Consider the following 19,643-nt stretch of genomic DNA (forward strand, 5'->3'; position numbering starts at 1 on the left):
TTGCACTGGTCCCCAGTGGCACAAACTGCACTCAACTACTAACCAGAAGGCTGGCGGTTCAAACGCACCCTGAGGCACCGAGGAAGAAAGCCTAATAATCTCGTTCCGTATAAGATTACAGCCAAGAAAACCTTATGGAGCAGTTCTACCCTACAACACATGGGGCCGCTGACTCAATGGCAATGGGTTTGGTATTTTGGGTTTGCACTGGCCATGCGGTGGTTTAATCCATCTAGAAAATGCTTCAGAGTCATTTAGGCTGTTTGTCCCCATAGAGCCCGAGCCACATCCGTGGTACAAGGTCTCACAGGAATTCAAAGGCTCTTGGTTCCTATCCCAGCTGTACTGGCTGTTTCAACTCCTGGTCCTCAGTTTCCACATTTATCAAAGGGCAATAACAATTGTTCCCAGGGCTTCTGTGAGGATCAAGAACTAGGAAAGCATTTTTGAGGTGCATGAAATGCCCTATGGTGTGAAGTGGCAGATTTATGCCTGAGGTTCCCTTATCAGCTGCAAAGAGTGGCTCTGGGCTCTCAAAGAAGGAGGCTCCTACCCACCCGCTCCTCAGCAGGTGGGTTGGAAAAGGTGGATGGAATCCACAGGGAACAAGACAGTGACCTGCGGCCAGTAGGTCCCCAGTGTTGTCCCTGAGCCCACAGAGTCCGATTCAGACCAAGAGCTTCATTCTGGACGTGGCTTGGTAGCCCTGGGCAGCCCCAAGTAGCCGCTGAGTGAACCTCTTTTCTGTTTTTATTCTGTTTTAAAATAAAACCACGATCACATTCCTGGGGTGGGGACAAGGCCCTCCCCTCTGTGAACTGTACCCAGCCATCCTGGAACGTTCAGGAAAGGATCCAGAGTAATTTTCCACCCATTGCTCATGGAGAATCAATGCTGGCAGGCAACAGGGGGCTGCCCCGCTCCCAGGCAGGGGTCCTCATGCCTTCTCTGTGTTTTCACACCTGCCCCACTCACTCCCCAAGATTTCGAGTGGCAGACAGAGGCGCCTTTGTCTCTCTCCACCCTGTTTCCAAACCCCCCCTGCCAAGAACTCAGGCCCATAACGTCTCAGCTGGTGCAGGTTTCTGAGACCCCTGCAGCTTGTAGTCATGGGCAGAGAACCTTGAAACCACAGCCTTGTTGAGCCACTGGAACCATCACTATTGACACTCAAGGGCCTTCCCACCCCTCACTTTGCCCCAGCCTCCCAGCAGCCCTGATTGCCACCCCTACTTTACAGTGGAGAAAACTAAAGCCCAGGCGGGTCAAGCAACTTGCCTAAGGTCACACAGCTAGAAAATGGAAGAGGCAGCAGCATGAAATGGCTAAGAACACCTGGGTTCAAATCTCAACTCTACCACTTACCTGTAAGGCCTCCTTGTTGCTTAAATTCTCTGTGCCTCAGTTTTCCTCACCTGTAGAATGGGGCAGTAATAGTATATACCTCATAGAATTGACACTAAGAATAAATAAGAGAAGGTATATAAAACATCTAGAGCAGTGACTGGCCCATGGTAAGTTTTCAGTAATTTATCAATTATTATTTCTGCTATTATTGTTGTTGATTATGACTATAATTATTACCATTATATCACATTGTCCCAGACATGAACATGGTACAGTTGTAAGGGAGTGTGATTAAAAACAAGCAAACAAACAAAAACCATCTAGGGCTTCTTTCACATTGAGATATAAATATCTAATAACAGATAACATGTTTCTCATTCATATGTTCGATAAACCTTACTGAGCACATATTACCTGCCAGGTGCCAGGTTAGAAGCTAGGAATACGAAAAGAAAAGATTCCCCCTCCCAAGAAACCCAAAGTCAGGTAGAAGAGGCAAACAATGAGTAAATCACAACACAGCAAACCCAGGGCACTGGGGGAACACAGGGGCATGGTACCAACTCCAGCCGCCAAGTCAGGGAAGGCTGCCTGGAAGAAGCGGAACTCAAGGGACAAGTAGGAGTTGGTCAGGCCAGCATCCTGGACAGAGGCAGCTCAGAAGCATAAGAGCTTTGCTCATTCAAATAATATGGTGGCTGGAGGGGAACATTATGACCGGAGTTGAATTCTAAATCTTTGATGATGGAAACTCAGGCACTGTGTGGAGCAGAAGGAGAGTTTTAGCAAAAACATGAGGACCCTGGCAGCTTCCTAAAAATCACAAAGGGGAGGTGTGATTAAGGGAAGACACCCTTTGCTCTCTCCCCAAGCCCAGGGAGGTATGTAACCCATATGTGCTTTCTCCTGAGTTCTACCAAGAGACCCAACCCACTCCAAGAGCCTGGATCTCAGAACTAAATATCTAAGACCTCAAGCCTCCACCACCACCTTGTTCCAGTTTAGGAAGAGAAAAAAGTGCCAGCCCACCTTCTGAGATCCTCCCCACATCCCCCATTACCCAAAGGCAAAGCTTTCTCCTCCTTCTTTCTTCTTCCTCCCTTAGTCTCTTCCTTCTCCCTCTGCTTCTCCTTATGTCTTAGTCATCTAGTGCTGCTGTAACAGAAACACTACAAGTTAATGGCTTTAACAAACAGATGTTTATTTTCTCGCAGTCTAGTAGGCTACAAGTCTAAATTCAGGGCGTCGGCTTCAGGGGAAGGCTTTCTCTCTCTGTCTCCTCTGGAGGAAAGTCTTTGTCCTCAATCTTACCCTGGCCGAAGATCTTCTCCGGCACAGGGACCCTGGGTCCAGAGGATACGCTCTGCTCCCGGAGCTGCTTTCTTGGTGGTATGAGGTCCCCTCTCTCTGCTAGCTTCCATTTACTTTTATCTCTTGAGAGATAACAAAGTGGTGCAGGCCACATCCCAGGGAAACTCCTTTTACATTGGATCAGGGATGTGACCTGGTAAGGGTGTTACAATCCCACCCTAATACTCTTTAATATAAAATTACAATCACAGAATGGTGGACAATCACAGAATGGTGGACAACCACACAATACTGGGAATCATGGCCTAACCAAGTTGATACTCACATTTGCTGGGGGAACATAATTCAATCCATGATAACTCCCTTGTCTAGACACTTGCTCCACTTTGGTCTTCCTCCCCCAGCCCCTACCCTTCAAGAAAATGACCCATGGGCTTGGGACAAGCATAGCCCTTCAGGCCACACCTATATCCACACTAGCTCCACCTACCTTCTTGCTCCTCCCGCCAACTGCTGGGGGCCTGGACACCCTCTCTGATGGAAACCATGAATCCATTCATTCATTTAAAAATGGAAATAGAAAAGGAGGAGGAACAAGGTGCTGGGGGAGATGGGTGACCTGGGTTCCAGTCCCAAGTCTGCTCCTAATTTGTAAAGTGAACCTCCATAAGCCTCTCCCCTCTCTGAGCCATGACCCCACGAATCTTTCAGAAAACAGTGAGCTGGAAGCCACTATCTGGCCCAACATGGCGGACATGGCATACAGGACTTTCCTGAGCTCAGGATCCAGGATAACTGGAGAAACAGGACTGGACACCTGGCCTCGTTTTCTGACATTGTATCTAGGGCCTCAGTTTCCTCATCTGAAATGAGTCCTAGGATGCTTGCCAACAACTCCTGGCTGCCTCACAGACAGTGGCAATGGAGCCAAGAGGTAGAGACTTGGCAAGAGTGGAGCCAGCTGGAGAAAGAGGCTGGCCCCACAGCCACATGCCTCAGATGAGAAGCACACAGTTCCAGAAAGGCCAGTGGGTCCACAGTCCTGGCTTGGCAGCTTCCCAGCCAGGCAGAGATCCAGCCAAGGCCCAAAGTCCAGGGCTCCAGCTGGGAGACCCCAAAGTTTACATCTTTGGGCAAAACCAAGAACTTGCCTATTGTCTTAGTCACCTGGTGTTGCTATAACAGAAATACCACAATGGATGGCTTTAACAAATACAATTCTATTCTCTCACAGTTTAGGAGGCTAGAATTTCAAATTCAGGGTGCCAGCTCCAGGGGAAGCCTTTCTCTCTCTGTTGGCTCTGGGGGAAGGTCCTTGTCATCAATCTTCCCCAGTCAGGAGCTTCTCAGCACAGGAACCTTGAGTCCAAAGGATAAGCTCTGCTCCCAGTGTTGCTTTCTTGGTGGTAGGAGGTCCCCCTGTCTCTCTGCTTGCTTCTCTCTTTTATATCTCAAAAGAGATTGACTAAAGACACAACCTAATCTTGTAGATTGAGTCCTGCCCCATTATATAACTGCCTCTAATCCTGCCTCATTAACATCACAGAGGTAGAATTTACAACACAGAAGAAAAGGACATCGATGACAAAATGGTGGACAATCATACAATACTGGGAATCAAGGCCTAACCAAGTAGATACACATTTCTGGAGGACATAATTAAATGTATAACACCTACCCATGGTGCAAGGAAGGGGTCTCAAAGCCCCTGGTGCTTGCTGGCTGGGTTCTTGGGGTTTATTCCCTCTGGGATCTGGCTGTGATAAAATGCAAGGTTAGTTGGCACAAACCGTTTTCACTCAACTACTAACCAAAGCCAAGGGTACCACAGAAGAAAGCCCTGGCCATCTGCTTCTGTTAAGATTGCAGCCAAGAAAACCCTATGGACCACAGTTCTACTCTGCAACACATGGGGTTACCATGAGTCAGAATTGGCTTGACAGTAACAGGTTTGGTTTTTTGTGTGTTTGTTGCCCAGCCACAGATTTAGGCGGGCAGGCAGGAACGGGGTCAGCAAAGTGGCACCTTTCCAGGTGTTGCAGTTAAGTTTGCATGGGTTCAAACCCTGGTTCTGCCACCTCCCAGCTGTGTAACCTTGGCCTAATTATTTAACCTCTCTGTGCCTCTATTTCCTTGTATATATTTCCTCCTCCAATGCAACAATCCATGGATTGTCTGCCATTTCTCAAAATGAGCTACCAGACAGGGAGCCCAAGCACAGACAAGTTACCTCTTCCAGGAGCTGACTCAAAGGTTTCTGAGGGTCCCTATTTTTGTCTTTAAATGCACAGGTATATATGCAAAGTTTCCATGCATTAAAATATATATATATATATATATACACATATATACATATGTATAATCTCAAAATAATTGTATGTGTTTTAAAAAATAAAACACATGACCTCAAAATAATTTTAGTAAGGGTTTGGTTTTCCCAAAGGGAAAGAGGGGGTTCAAATGGTGTCCCAGACCCTGTGCCTCAAAGTATGAGGTACGTCCCTCTGCCATCCCGCTCCTCAGTTCACTCCTTCATAGATGTTTACTGAGCACCTACTATGTGGTGTGTGCAGGGGTAGTGGGCAGGCAGCATATTTCCTGGACAGTGGAAACAGGATTCCTGCCACAGCCTTGAGTTTGATCACATCCAGCTCCCAGGGGAAGAAATCACGGAGAACTGGACCAGCACCTGGGGCCTTGAAGTCCCATCCACATGGACAAGTAAGTGCTTAGATTTGCCCAAAGATGCTCCACACACTTCTGGAAGACTCCAGCTGGCTGAGGACACTGGCTCCAGGAGAAATGAGGAAAGAGGAGAAAGAGAAAGGAGAACGGAGGGTGAGGCCAGTTGGAGGGCTCACAGGGCAAGAGGAGCAAGACAAGGCAGTGACCAGGGCAGATGGCCTCGGACCCAGCACCTCACAGTGGCCTCGCTCTGCATCCTGAACCCTATAAGCTTTGGAGCCACCTAAGGAACTTGAGACCCTAGGTGGCACAAACAGTTAACGCAGCTCAGCCGCTAAGCAAAAAGGTTGGCAGTTCGAGTCCACCCAGAGGTGCCTTGGAAGAAAGGCCTGGCAATCTATGTCTGAAAAACCAGCCGTGGAAAACCCTGTGGAGCACAGTTCTACTCTGACACACATGGGGTCACCATGAGTTGGAGTCCACTCAGTGGCAACTGTTCTTTTTTTTTTTTCTTTTAAGGGACTTGAGTGTCTGGGGCTGCACCCTGTATCTCCAACACAACATCCCAGGTGATACACAAGCTGGTCACCACCATCCCTGAGGGAGCCAGGTGCTGGCTAGAGTCAACCCACAGAACCCTTTCAGATAGTTCCAGAACCATGTTACCAGGGTCTCCCATGGACCTGCTCCCTTCTAATCACCTGAGGTAGCCCCAGTTTTTTAGGAATGCACAACGCAGAGAGGTGAAGAGCCTTGTCCAAAATCCCAGACGGAAGGGGGCAGAGCTTCTTACTTAATCCGCCCCATTGCTATGGATACCAATAAAAAAAATAAAAAATAATTTTTTTTTTTACCAATAGCTAATAGCAAAATAGCTAACTTGCACACTTATTGCGAGAGGCTCCTGGAAGGCGTAGGCAGCCTGCATCCCTGCTATTATTAGCGCAATTCCAACATCCCCAGTTCCAAATTCTTTCCTTTAAACAACTGGCAGTGGAAAATACAAAAAAAATAGAGATTAAAAAATTAGAATAAAATTTACCTCCCTATGTCCGTTTCTCTCCACCCCCCGCAAGCCCGTTAGATTTCAAAGTCAAACGGGGCCTGAGAACACAGCACAGGTTCCCCCTAGAACAACAAATCCTGTGAGTTTTAAAGACAACATGATGCCAGAGGGACTGCAGTTCTCAGAGGAGAAAGCTCCAAGAGTCTGGGGAAGGCAAAGTCCCGCTTCCACTGGCCCCACACCACACCCAGTCTGGACAGCTTCCCCAAGGCGGGGTGGTGGCCTGGGCCTGGGCCTTCTCTGAGGCCAGATTTCTGAGACAATTTCCCTAGATAATAACTGTGGTGCCTTTCGACGCTCTGTGGTTTGCCCATGTTCTTGCGCTGATGCCTGTGGCAGCTTGAGGTGGCATGTTATAGTCTTAGTTTCATTTACAGATGGGAAAACGGAGCCCTAGAGAGGCCAGGTGTCCTGCCCAAGGCCTTACAGCTAGTACATGGCAGAGCTGGGGCAGCTGAGCCCTCAGCTCCTCTCGCCCATCCAAGGCCGTGCAGCTAGGAAGTCAAGCAATTTGAAGCCAGCAGTTGGATTCCAGACGCTTCTAAGCACCAGTTCCACCTTGATGAGATGCACTTCTCCCCACACAACCCAGCCAGCACTGCCCCATCCCCTCCCAGCACCCCCTGCAACACGCACACAAGGAAGGAAGGAATGCCTGAGTGAGAAGACAGTTTTAGCCGTTCGGCAGAGGGCCACTAAGACCCCAGGCTCCTCATCCACACCACAGGACAGAGCTGGGGTAACCACTTCTGCCCCCAGTCTCCATCAGAAAATGACAGGCTGGTGGGCAAGCAGTATAGACACAGGGTGTGTCAAGATTGCAACACTCACCTCCATACCTCCCAGGTCTGAGCTCTGCAAATGTGCAATTGTCACATGAAAAAGAAAGTCAACTCAATTCTCAGCTACGAGGAAAAAGAGAAAGAGAGAAGCCCCACTGGAGACGTGGGGAAGTTGAAAGTATAAACTTCTCCTAAGGACTTGACTCAGTAACTTCCTGTCCTCCAGTCCTTTGTAGCAGACGAGGCTGCTGCTTGCATGCCTCCAAGAAGATCCTGGCCAAAAGGTTCCCCTCACCTCATATCCATAGCGCCTGAATGTCCACCATCATGGACACTCACTGCTCGTTTAAGGCATTGTGCTCACGAACCCCCACTCCTGCCCCCAAAGACTGTGCACAGCAAGCTGTCATCAGTTGCACACACATCAGTGTGAGTGAATTTATTGCTTTGGTTTCCAACCAGACATCTGGATGAGAACAGTTTCCTGAGGGAATGAATGAATGGGAAGGCTGATAAGTTTTGTCAGCTCATGGAAGATGAAGACATGGCCTGATCACAAAGGCCCACTTTGGTGGGAGTAGTCTGTGGTGTAGGTAAAGGGACAAGGCTTGGAAACCACAGAGAAGGAGGGAACATGGACCCTGGAGAAAAGGACTGGGAGAATAGGAGTAGTCTGGGTGGTAGGCAGGCAAGGGTAGGATGAGGCACCAGGAAACTTCCTCTGTCTGTTATCAGCTGTGTGGCCTCAGGCAATGAACAAACCTCTCTGAGTCTCAGTCTCATCTACAATAAAGTTGTTATGAGACGTTGACAAGCCTACATTGCTTTGGAAACTGGGAAACATGAATGCTCTCCAGAACAGGGGTTCCTGTTCTCAGCTTTACTCTTTCTTCACACCTGGGAACCCTGACCTCCTCTTGGTGAGGTGGACAGGGGCTGGGAGTGGAACAGAGGGGGCAATTTAAGAAATTCACTTCCATTCCAGAAAGTATTTACCAGGGACCTCAGATACACCCCATCTGTTTTAAGGGTCCAGAAGTCTAGATACATGACTTTACGGAGCACCTACTAAGTGCCAGGCACAGTGTTAAGCCCTTGACTTGGACTGTCTCATTTAATCCTTTTTTTTTTAATTGTGGTAAGTAGATACATATAAGAAAACATTTGACAGTTTAAACATCATTCACATGTACAATTCAGTGACATTAATTGTTGTCCCATTTAATCTTCAGCACACAACTCAAGACAGATCCTCTCAGCACCTCTAATTGACAAGTAAGGAAACGGAGGCTGAGAGAGAGTAGCTGACCCAAGGTCACACAGCTAGTAAGTGAGACTCAGGACTCGAATCCAAGTATAACCAAATTCTTAATCATTACACTTCATAGAACTTCAAGAGCAAAGAGTTAAGAGCCACTGGAGGGTGAATGGCGTTCTGAAGGCAGAGAAGGAAGGTAGCTAATAAAGACATCGTGGATTAAAGAATGAAAGAGTGAGTCAAGGCACAACCTCTCTCTGGGCCTTAGCTTCCTTGGCTGTAAAATGGGACTGTTTGCCCCACCTCCTACGCTTCCAATGGCTGAGTGTGTGTGAAGTTAGAGGGTAGGTATCCAGTCTATAAACCGTCTGCTGTGACCCTGCCAGGAGGAGTGGCTGGCCCCAGAGGATCTTAGCGACAGGAAGCAGAATCTGGCAGAACCCTGGCCTGAGCTCAGCTAGGAAAAGTTCCTTCAGGCAGCGGAAACAGCAAAAAAGGCTCATGGAAGGAGGAACTACGAGGGGCTGCTGACTTCCTAAACCCAAAAACCCAAACCCGTTGCCGTGAAATTGATTCCAGTTCATGATGACCCCATGTGTGTCAGAGTGGAACTGCACTCTGTAGGGTTTTCAATGGTTGATTTTTGGGGAAGTAGATCACTGGGACTTTCTTTCAAGGTGCCTCTGGGGGACTTGAACTGCCAGCCTTTTGATTAGCAGCCGAGTGGGTTAACCATTGGCCCCATTCAGGGACTCCGCTGGTTTCCTAGCGCCCTGGAAAATGTGAAACACCAGAGCTAGGATATGGCCAAGAATGTGGAATAAACAGAAAGTATGGATCAGGAACAAGCTCACCGAAGCAGAGAGAAGATATAGGGCCCCAGCCTCACAAATATCTTCACCCCAACCTGGCAGGATCCTCCTCACCTGAGAGGAGCCTTCTCATCTGAGAGGTATCTCCTTATCCCAGACTTGATAGGAATCTCCTCACCTCACACCTAACAGGAATCTTCTCACCCTACAGCTGACAGGAATCTCCTCACGTCACAGCTGATAGGAGCCTTCTCACCCCATACCTGACAGGAGCCTTCTCAACCCACAGCTGACAGGAGTCTTACCTAAGACTTGATAGGAATCTCCTCATCGCAGACCAGAGAGAATCAGAGGGGGGCGGGGGAGGTGAGGGACATCACCAAGCCAGCAGATCTTTCCAGGCTGTTCCCAACTGCCCCTTCCCTCCCTTCCCCTAGAGTCCTGTTTCTGATTTCCTTCATGTCTGAGGCCTTTCACAGAAAGAGGGGAGGAAAAAACAGGAAAAGAAAGGCCCATTTACCAGACAGGCACCGCTTCCCCCAGGAGAAGGGAGGCTGGCGATTCGAGGTCTCTACCCAGTCCTTCCCTGCTGACTTTTTAGGCCAAGACAGGAAATGGAGGGAAATGCTTGGAGAGCCCAACCGTGATCCTGGCATTTCCACAACTGGCATTTCCTTGCCTTCCGCAGCACAGGAGTTCCGGTCCCCATTGCTCCCTCATGTCCTGGAGCCAGAACAGGTCTCTGAGAACACAGAGTTCCTTCTTCTGTCCATCCAGTAGCCATTCCATTCTTATTCAAGGGAAACCCTTTTTCCTCATGACCCAAATCCCTGACAGTTGAAGAGGCCCCCTGTGAATCAAATCTGTCATCAAAGAGACTGAAAATTGCCCCCACTCCCTGAAGAGGCCCACCCTTGATGTCAGTCAGCCCTGCATCCTCGGCCTATAGAAGCTTTCGTGCCCAGCCCAGCTCAGTCTCCCTCCCTCTAGTAAAGACCAAAATGCCTTCCGAAATAAACTCTCTTTAACCCCAAAGGAAGCACCTCATTCTCTCCCGACATCTGTCAGCAAGTCGTGCATGGGGCAGGAGAGGGGCCCCATCGTTCAGTCAAGAAAGCCACCAATGCAGAGAAATATTCTCCGAGCTAGTTTATGGACCAGACAACCCAAGAGATAAAGCCGCAAAGCAACATGCCCTCCGCTGAGCTGGAATTTCAATCAATTAACTTTGGATTGTCTGGAATCTTCAGTTGTCCAAATGTTCAAGTTTTAAGCCCCAAGTCTGGAGAGGCAGACGCCTGGGGACAACAGGATGGTGTTCCAGTGAAGGGAGTGAAATGGACCACCCAGAAAATTAGTTGTGGTCTTCAAGGCCCTGCAAAGCTTCCAGATCCCTCCTGCCACCCCCCCTCACTCATCAAATCAGCAAGTCTCTATTTGGGCTGCTCTCTCTGCCTGCAATCTATTTTATTTCCCTTTTGTTGTATAAGGTAACATAGTCCCAGGTTCCAAGGACTTTGCAGGCGTGATTAAGTTAAGGATTGGGGGACTGGGACTTTATCCTGGATGATCTGGGTGAGCTCAACGTAATCACCCAGATCTTTACAAGCGAAAGAGGGAGTCAGGAGTTAGAGTCAGAGTGCTTCAATGTGAGAAGGACTCAACCACTGTTACTGGCTTTGCAGACAGGCGTTGAGGGGACCACAAGTCAAGGAATGTGGGTGGCAAGGAGGTGGAAAAGGCAAAGAAACAGCTTCTTCCCTAGAGCCCCCAGAAGGAACACAGTCCTGCCAACAGTTTGATTTTAACCCAGGAAAACTCACTTGGGATTTCTTAGCCCCAGAACTGTAAGACAACAAATACGTGTCGTTTTAAACCGCAATGTTTGTGGTGGGAGTCCCTGGGAGATGCAAATGGTTCACACTCTGAGCTGCTAAATGAAAGGCTGGAAGTTCAAGTCTACCCAGAGGCACCTGCAAAGAAAGGCCTGGTGATCTACTTCCAAAAAAAACCAGCCACTGAAAACCCTGGGGAGCACAGTTCTACTCTGACACACATGTGGTTGCCATGAGTCAGAATCTACTTGACGGTAACCGGATTGTTGTTAAAATTTGTGCTGACTGTTACAGCAGCAACAGAATACTAGTACACTTGTTATCTGAACTCCCAAGTCTTCTCTAACTCTTACATATTAATAGATTCTGTTAGCAATTTGGTACTCTTCACTGTCCTGGTGGCATAGTGGTTAAGTGCTATGGCTGCTCACCAAAAGGTCAGCAGTTTGAATCCACTAGGCGTTCCTTGGCAACTCTACGGGGTAGTTCTACTCTGTCTTATAAGGTCGCTGTAAGTTGGAATCGACTTGACAGCAACAGGTTCACTGTCCAAATAAATTCAAATAACGAGGGATGGATGCACTGTGCATGTCCCTCTTGCCCTAATCACTACCCAAGATCATTTATTGAGCACATACTATACCCCAAGGGACACTGCAGACACTATTTCAACAACCCTAAGACAAGGGGAAACTGAGGTTCAAGGTCATGTGGCTTGCCTGAGCTCACACAGGTGGTAGGTGCCAAACCCAGGACTTGACCCCTGCTCAGCCTGGCCACAGGGTCCGCCCTTGCCCCACTACACCTCGTTTGCTCCCTACCGGCCCTCCAGTTTCCCTGACTCCTCATGCCCAGAAGGAAACAGAGGGTGCTGACCTTCCTTTCTTGTACCAACCCCCACCCACCCACCTCCTTGCACAAGAGTTGCCCTCAGTAGGAACCCAGGTCTGAGATCAGAGGATCCAAGTCATTTACCCCAAAAAGCAGAACGGATTCTGACATCCTGCCTAGACGGCAGCTGACCTCTCTGCTGAGTCAGCTGCTGGTACTTCCAGCGTTGCCAAAACGCGTCTATGGTGGGGGGAGGAGAGAGGCCCAACCAAGCAGCTCCCTACCTCTGGAGTGGAGGTCTTCTCCGCTGGCCAGGCATGAAGCCAGGAGACTGGCCAGAATGAGCTTTCCCAGCCTGGGAACCCAAGGTCACAGGACACTGATGCCCATGCCAACCCAAGTGTGCAAAGGCAAATTCCAGTGCCCACTCTCCCAACAAAGAATAAAATAGAAATGCTTTCATTAAGCTGACTGTGTGCTGTACTCAGTGCCTTACACATATTTTTTCCAATTGCTGTCGAGTTGACTCCAGCTCATAGCAACCTCATGTGCGTCAGAGTAGAACTGTACTCACAGGGCTTTCAATGGCTGATTTTTTGAAAGTCAATCGCCAGGCCTTTCTTCTGAGGCACCACTGTGTGGACTTAAACCTCCAACCTTTTGGTTAGCAGTTGACTGTGTTAACCATTTGTACCACCCAGGGACTCCTTCTGTATATTAGCTCATTTGATTCCCATAACAACCCTTTGAAGTAAGCACTAACAGTATTCCCATTTTACAGACTAAGAAACTGAGGCCTCAGGAGGCTAAGTGGCCAAGCTGGGATCAGAATCCAGCAGTTAGCGCCAGTGTCTATGAACATAATCAGCACATTGTGCTGACAACCAGTGCCATTGAAATTAACATTCCTTCCTTTTATCAGCAGTGTGTAGAATCATATATGTCTCTTGGTGCCATCCAGCAGGGTGACAAATTTTACTCTTTCTTTATCATACCTGTGCCCATTTCTGGGCAGAGGTTCTAAAAGAAAACAAAATTAACCGGTCTCCTGATTTTGCTAGAAACCAGCATGTCCTGGAGCCGAGAGGCGGCACAAAGTGGCTGCCAACTCACATGGCCCCTTCTCTGCATCCCAGGCCTGGCCTACGGCTTCCTCAAAGGTTACTGCCCCATGGCCCCTACAAAGTTCCATGAGGGCAGGGATGCCTTGTGAAGTGCCTGACACATAGTAGGTGCTAATAAGTGTTTGTTGAGTGAATAAAAATATTGGCAACAAGTTTGCCTCTCCTCCCCTGAGGTCCTTAGGAACAGGAACTGGGTCTGATTCATCTTTATTTCTCACATTGGTATCGTTTTTACTCTTCTGTGGGTGTATTCACTCAGGAAATTGTCCCCATACACCCAGAACCCACAAGATACCCTCCCCATCACAGTCTGTGCCCTCACATACCACCCCCTTCTTTTCATGGCCAGTAGTTTTAACACTTAGTCATGCTGGGCTTCCCCAGGCAAGGCCAACCACCTAGCTGCCTTATAATTGGCAATCTTCTAAGCTTCCACATCCCTTATGCCCAAGCCTTGAGAGAGTCCAGCTCAAGGAAAACTCCTATACTAACCACACACACACACACACACACACACTACACACGTGCAATGGAACTCCTAGACAGGAATAGGTTGGACTGGGTTCAGATCCCAGCTCTGTTGCTTACTTACAAGCTGCATGGCCTTGAGTAAGTCCCTTTACCTTTCTGAGCCTCAGTTTCCTCATCTATAAAACGGGGGCGATAATCCTGATTCCTTTCTACATAGGGTTGTAGGGGGATTCAATGAGATAAGAGATAATGGGTATGAAAACCTCAGGCTCGGTAAATGTGATGTGCTCAATAAAGTTCCTACTTTTGTTTCCTTTTTCCAAGAGGGAGAGGGACTGCCCGTTGCCACGTTCAGGAGCCTGGAATCTAAGAATTCACTCAGTATACTTCGTGGTGATTATTTTGAGGATACAAGTCCCTGAGTTATGCAAATGGTTAAGAGCTCGGCTGCTAACTGAAAGGTTGTGATTTGAACCCAACCAGAGGCAACTTGGAGCCCTGGTGGTACAATGATTAAGAGTTTGGCTGCTAACCAAAATGTTGGCAGTTCGAATTCCCAGCTGCTCCTTGGAAACCCTATGGGGCAGTTTTACTCTGTCCTATAGGGTTCCTGTGAGTTGGGATTCACTTGAAGACAATGGGTTTGGTTTTGGTTTTAGAGGCATCTTGGAAGAAAGATCTATCAATTTACTTCTAAAACATGAGACATTGAAAACCCTATGGAGCACATTTCTACTCTGACATGCATGGGGTTGCCATGAGTTGGAGTCAACTCAATGGCAACGGCTACTGGTTATCTTGAGGACAGGAAAGGATTGTGGGCCCAATATCACCATGTTAACTCAAAGATTAGCTAATAAAAATTTAGAGTTAGAATTAAAGCATGGAAGGGACTCAAGAGGCCATCCACATTTGTGGCAAAGACAGCTTAGTTGTCCACAAAAATCCATTCTATCCTTTCACAGTACACATGTAGCTAAGAAAGAGTTGCCCTGGCAAGGACTTCATTTCCAGCCTCCTTTGCAGCTAGTTTGGCCACATGACTAGTTCTCACCAATGAAATGTAAGTAGAAGTGATATGTGCCACCTCTAGGCAAAGACGGTTATGAACCAAATATGCCATCTCCACACCTTCTCTCTTTCATCTTCTACCAGCTGGATACAGACAATGCCAATGTTCAAAAGGATAGTACGGCCACCAGACGGGTCACTGAATCATTGCAGGGAGGAGGACTACCCTCCATCCAAGAATACCGGCCTGGGAGTAGACATCTGATTTTTTGTTTTGGTTTGGTTTGTTTTTTGTGTTTTGTTTTGCTTTGTTTTTTGAGCCATTATACGTTTTTGGGTCTATTTGTTACTGCAACTCAGCCTATCCTGAGTAATATAACATTCAACCTCCTTATTTATGTATGAGATGATTATGGTCAGAGAGTTGGAAAACCTTGCCTAAGATCATATAGCAAGTTCAGTGAAGGTCTAAAACTTTGGTCTCTTAAACTCCGTGGAGTAGATTTTCAGTTTTCAGACTGCCCCGAAGAACCATAGGGATTCTTAGAGGACTTTCAGCAATGAGAGTGAGGTTCAGTGAGCAAAGGCCTGGACTCCTCCACCTCTGTTTCAACTAGAGTAACACCACATTTATCTATTTTCAAATTGTACTTCCCATATATTTTCATTTGAGGAAAAGGTCTACAGCTTAAAATAATTTCAAAGCCACCACACTGGGTGGGTGTGAATGCGATTAAACTTTCTGTGGTACTAGGAGATGGAGTTTCACTTCTTTCCCTCCCTGCCTCCTGGCCTCAACTGCTGACACAGAACATTTGGATTCACAGAGGCACATGGATATTTGCTTAGAGAGGAAAAAGAAAATTTCAATGTGCAGCAAAAAAAAAAAAAAAAAACCCAGAATCCTGGGCACGGGCCAAAAAGAAGAGCTGTTCAAGAACTCTAGCTCAGTCATTCTCAAGTTTTGGGGTGCGTCCAGGTCTCCTGGTGAACTGGTTCAAAATTTAGACTCCCAAGCTTTATCCTCAGAGATTTCTGATTCAGAAAACTGAAGTTTTAAGAAACATTCATGAATATTCTGATGTAAGTGGTCTCAGGATTGCCCCTTGAGAAGCCTTGAGTCTTCTTCATAGCTGTGCAACTTGCAGCGATGACTGCACCAGTGCAATGTTACTGAAAGGGTATGAAATAGACTTTTGGTTTTTCTGTATGTTGGCGGGAGCCTAAGCATTAATACTCCAACTGATATAGAAATCAATAATACCTTCTACTTGACTCAGATGGGTGTCACACAGGTATAGACAACATGGTGGTAGAGAAATGATGAGAATAATAGCTAATATTTCTACAGCCATTACTACATGACAAGCCCTCTGCTAAGCACATTACATGTATTGTCATTTAATCTTTTAAATAACCCTATAAAAAAAAATTTTTTTTTTAGTAGTTATTATTCATATTCCCATTTTACAGATGAGGAAACTAAGGCCCCAAAATAAGGAATAACTAGTTCAATGTCACTCAGTTGGCAGGTGGCAGACCAGGTTCAAAGGTACCCAATAGAACCCACCCCAATAACCACTGCCTGGTGGACCTCTGGTGGCGTAGTGGTTAAGCATTCGGCTGCTAACCAAAAGATCAGCAGTTCAAATCCACCAGCCTCTCCTTGGAAACTCTATGGGCAGTTCTATTCTGTCCAATAGAGTTGCTATGAGTTGGAATCAACTCGACAGCAATGGGCTTCAGGAGATGCAGTATCAAAACTTTTCTCCAAGCCTCAATTTCTTAATCTGTAAGACAGGTGTGTTAATAGTACCTTCGCTACACATACATTTAACTCAATAAAAAAAGATAGTGCCTTTATAATACAGTCATGGCGAGAAGTCAAGAAATCATCTCAACAAAGTGGTTCGTGAACGGAGAGAGTTATTATGTAAACATAGAATTAGGCCTTTAGTACAACTCCCCATTTTACAGATGAGGAAACTAAGGCTGGTTACTTTATTTACTGAGCACCTACTGTGTTAGGTCTTTTGCAGAGGACTGAGAATACAGAGAGAATAGTACCCCACGTCTGGCCTCAAGAAATGCCAGTCTAGTAGGACAGAAAGACATTTTTTTTTTTATGGTAGGTGCCATGTTGGGAATGAACAGGCACCACGAGAGTCTAGCAGGCAGGCCCTTAGCCCAATCTGGGAGCCCAGCAAATTCTCAGAAGAGGTCAATCCAGAGGGGGAACGGACTTGCCCAAAGACAACTTTATCTATTTCCTAAAGTTCAAGGCATGGTTTTGGGAGGGGTCCAAAGAGGCCCCTATGTGCCAAGAGATAAAAATCCTGTGAGCTTCCCAGCGCCTGCTACCCCTACCGCTTGAGCTTCCTTAGCTTTAGGTTAAAGCTTAACAAGATGCCAATCCACCTACCCCATCCCCACCCAAGGCCTGGATAACCGGTCACATTCATCTCAGCAGCCTAGGAGGTTTAGGGCAAGAGAGAGAGCAGGAGACTCAGGGAAGGTGAATTGTGAGAAGGGAAGTCAGGGCTAAGAGAAGAAAACCCATGGCCTGGACACTTCCTCACTGTGACCTTGGACTGGTGACCTGGCCTCCCTGAACCTTGCAGGTCTGAGGGGTCACACTGAAATCAAATAGCAGTTACTTCATCATTATGATGTGTTTTTTGTTTGTAATTTTGCCAAAAGCTGGTCTTTGTGACTCATCCATTTACAGAAGCCCTAGTGGTGCACTGGTTAAGAGCTAGGCTGCTAACCAAAAGGTCGGCAGTTCGAATCACCAGTCTCTGCTTGGAAGCAGCTCTACTCTGTCCTAAAGGGTAACTATGAGTCAGAATTGATTCGATAACAACAGGTTTTGTTTCGTTTTGTTTTAAGTCTGAAAGTGGAGGTGGGGGTAGATATTTTCAACAAATATCACAAATGGTTTGAGCCTTAATGTGCAAAGAACTCTTAAAAATCAATAAGAAAAAGACAAACATGCCAACAGAAAAAAATGGCAATGAACTTGAAGAGGATAGTCATTTAAAAAAAAAAAGTGAGCAATAAGCTTAGAAAGGATAATCGACCTCATTAATTAAAAACAAAACAAATTGAAGCAGGCAGATATTTTTCTCACCAGGAAATGTTTAAGAGATGGGTAACAACAGTGTAGGTGAGGCTGGGAGGAAACTGATATAATGCCAGGGGGAGTGCAAGCCAGCACAACTTTTCAGGGGGCAATATGACCAAAAGGCTCAAAAGCCTTAAAAATAGGGAGACCTTTGACCTAATAGTATCCTCTCTGGAAAGGCAGCAATATGACAAATGTGCAAAGATGTCGTACTAGGGCATTCATACCAGCACTGTTTATAACAATGGAGAAAAAAAAAAGAAAATTAGAAACCAACACAATGGGGAATGGTTAAGTAAATCTCCAGACATCCTTTCTGTGCAACCATTAAAAAGTCTATTGGAGAAATGTAGATGAGATGAAAGGATGTACACAATCAATGGCTAAGGACAAAGCAGGTTACCAGACAAGGTGTTAGAAAAGCTTGTAGACAGAGAGATAGATAGATCCCTAGATGATAGAGTGGTAGGCAGACAGACAGACAGACATGGGTGTGGGTATGGGTGTGGGTGTGGGTATGGGTATGGGTGTGGGTGTGGGCGTGGGCGTGGGCGTGGGCGTGGGTGTGGGTATGGGTATGGGTAAGGGTAGGGATAAGAGTCTCTGGGTAGCACAAATGTTAAGTGCTTGATTATCAGCAAAAAGATTGGTGGTTTGAACCCAACCAGAGGCACCTCGAAAGACAGATCTGGCCATCAGCTTCTGAGAGATCATAGCCCTGAAAACCCTATGGAGCTGTTCTACTCTGCATGCAAGGGGTTGCCATGAGTCAGAATCAACTTGGCGACGACTAACAACCACAACAGCAAAGAGTAGGAACAGGGATAGAGATACACACACACATGCTTCCTAGTGTGTGTCTAATATATAGTAGGCACGCAACAAGAAGCACAGGTCAGTTAACGACTGAGTGAGTGAATGAGACACCTGAAAGGGCCACCTCTGGTTGGGGACCTCGGCTTCTGTCTGTATAGCTGAGAGGCAGTACAGCCCAGTGGTTAAGAACATGACATAGGCTGTGCACACCCTCAATCCAATCTTGGCCACACGGCTAACCATCTCCACGGCCCTGAGCCAGTTTCTGCCCCCACTCCCCCTTCCCTGCCCTGCACCACCACTGAGCCTCAGTTTCTCCACCTGTAAAATGAGGGCTATGACAGCACCTGCCTCACATAGTTGCTGCAAGCATGAAGGGAAACGCTGAGCACACTGCTTTGAAAACTATTGCTTCCTCGCTATTATTTACAATTAACATGCATTACTTTTGAAATCTGAAAATAATAATTAAACCTATTTTTATTTTGACAAAAGTTATCTTATAAGAAGAATCAACCTCACCTCCTGACCGGTATTGCCCCTCCCTGGCCCCTCTGAGAAAAGTCAAAGCCAAGCATGATACCTTTGGAGGGTCTCTGTCCAGGTCTTCAGAGTTTCCCTGAGGTTTCCATGGCTCCAGGCTACTCGAGGCTGTTCAGGCAACTGGTGCTCTGACTTTTCTCTCCCCTCACACCATTCTTTTGGCTGTGCCTGTTTGCCCAAATTACAGGTCATTCATTCACCCACGATCTCTTCTGAGATCCTAGAGTACAACCCCTGGGACAGCTTACCCCCAGGCTCCCAGGGATCCTCGCTCTGTCCTGAGCTCCCTGCCTGCCTGCCGGGGCTGCTGCCCTGAACGGGATGGGGACAAACCTCAGCCAGAGAAACAGCTGGAGGGAGGAGAGTGAGAGGGAGGGGCAGGAAACTGGGCTCACTGAGGGCGGAGGCGGCCAGCTGTGTAGGGTGGAGGCTGCCAGGGGAGCCTCCCCCTCCCGGCCAGCCAGCAGGGACTGGGCCTGTGGGTGGCAGTGACCAGGCCTGCTGGGGACGACCCGCCCCCTCTGGCGACAGGAACTGTGCCCACCAGGCAGGCGGCAAGGCTGTCTGAGCAAAAACCAGGAGCACATGCAGGCCAGGCTGCTGGGGGAAGCGCCCACTCCTGCAAGG

The 19,643-nt window shown here is 47.5% G+C and overlaps 1 protein-coding gene across 11 annotated transcripts in view; it reads right to left on the reverse strand.

Annotated features, from left to right (window-relative positions):
- CMKLR1 (chemerin chemokine-like receptor 1) overlaps positions 1-19,391 on the reverse strand; it is a 49,633-nt gene extending 30,242 nt beyond the window's left edge. The window contains exons 1-4 of one of the 11 annotated variants that reach the window (XR_010318590.1): positions 19,057-19,391; positions 4,337-4,415; positions 2,408-2,502; positions 1,366-1,415 (exon numbers count right to left, since the gene is read on the reverse strand). The gene's annotated coding sequence lies outside the window, so the exon portion shown is untranslated. Of the gene's footprint in view, positions 1-1,365; positions 1,460-2,407; positions 2,503-4,336; positions 4,416-5,215; positions 5,326-5,347; positions 5,446-19,056 lie in introns of those variants that run through there. The other 10 variants (XM_064272300.1, XM_064272301.1, XM_064272302.1 and 7 more) reach the window with 10 other exon arrangements.
- Positions 19,392-19,643: the final 252 nt, after the last annotated feature.

The sequence above is a fragment of the Loxodonta africana genome, chromosome 19 (assembly GCF_030014295.1).
Source record: "Loxodonta africana isolate mLoxAfr1 chromosome 19, mLoxAfr1.hap2, whole genome shotgun sequence".
NCBI lineage: Eukaryota > Metazoa > Chordata > Mammalia > Proboscidea > Elephantidae > Loxodonta > Loxodonta africana.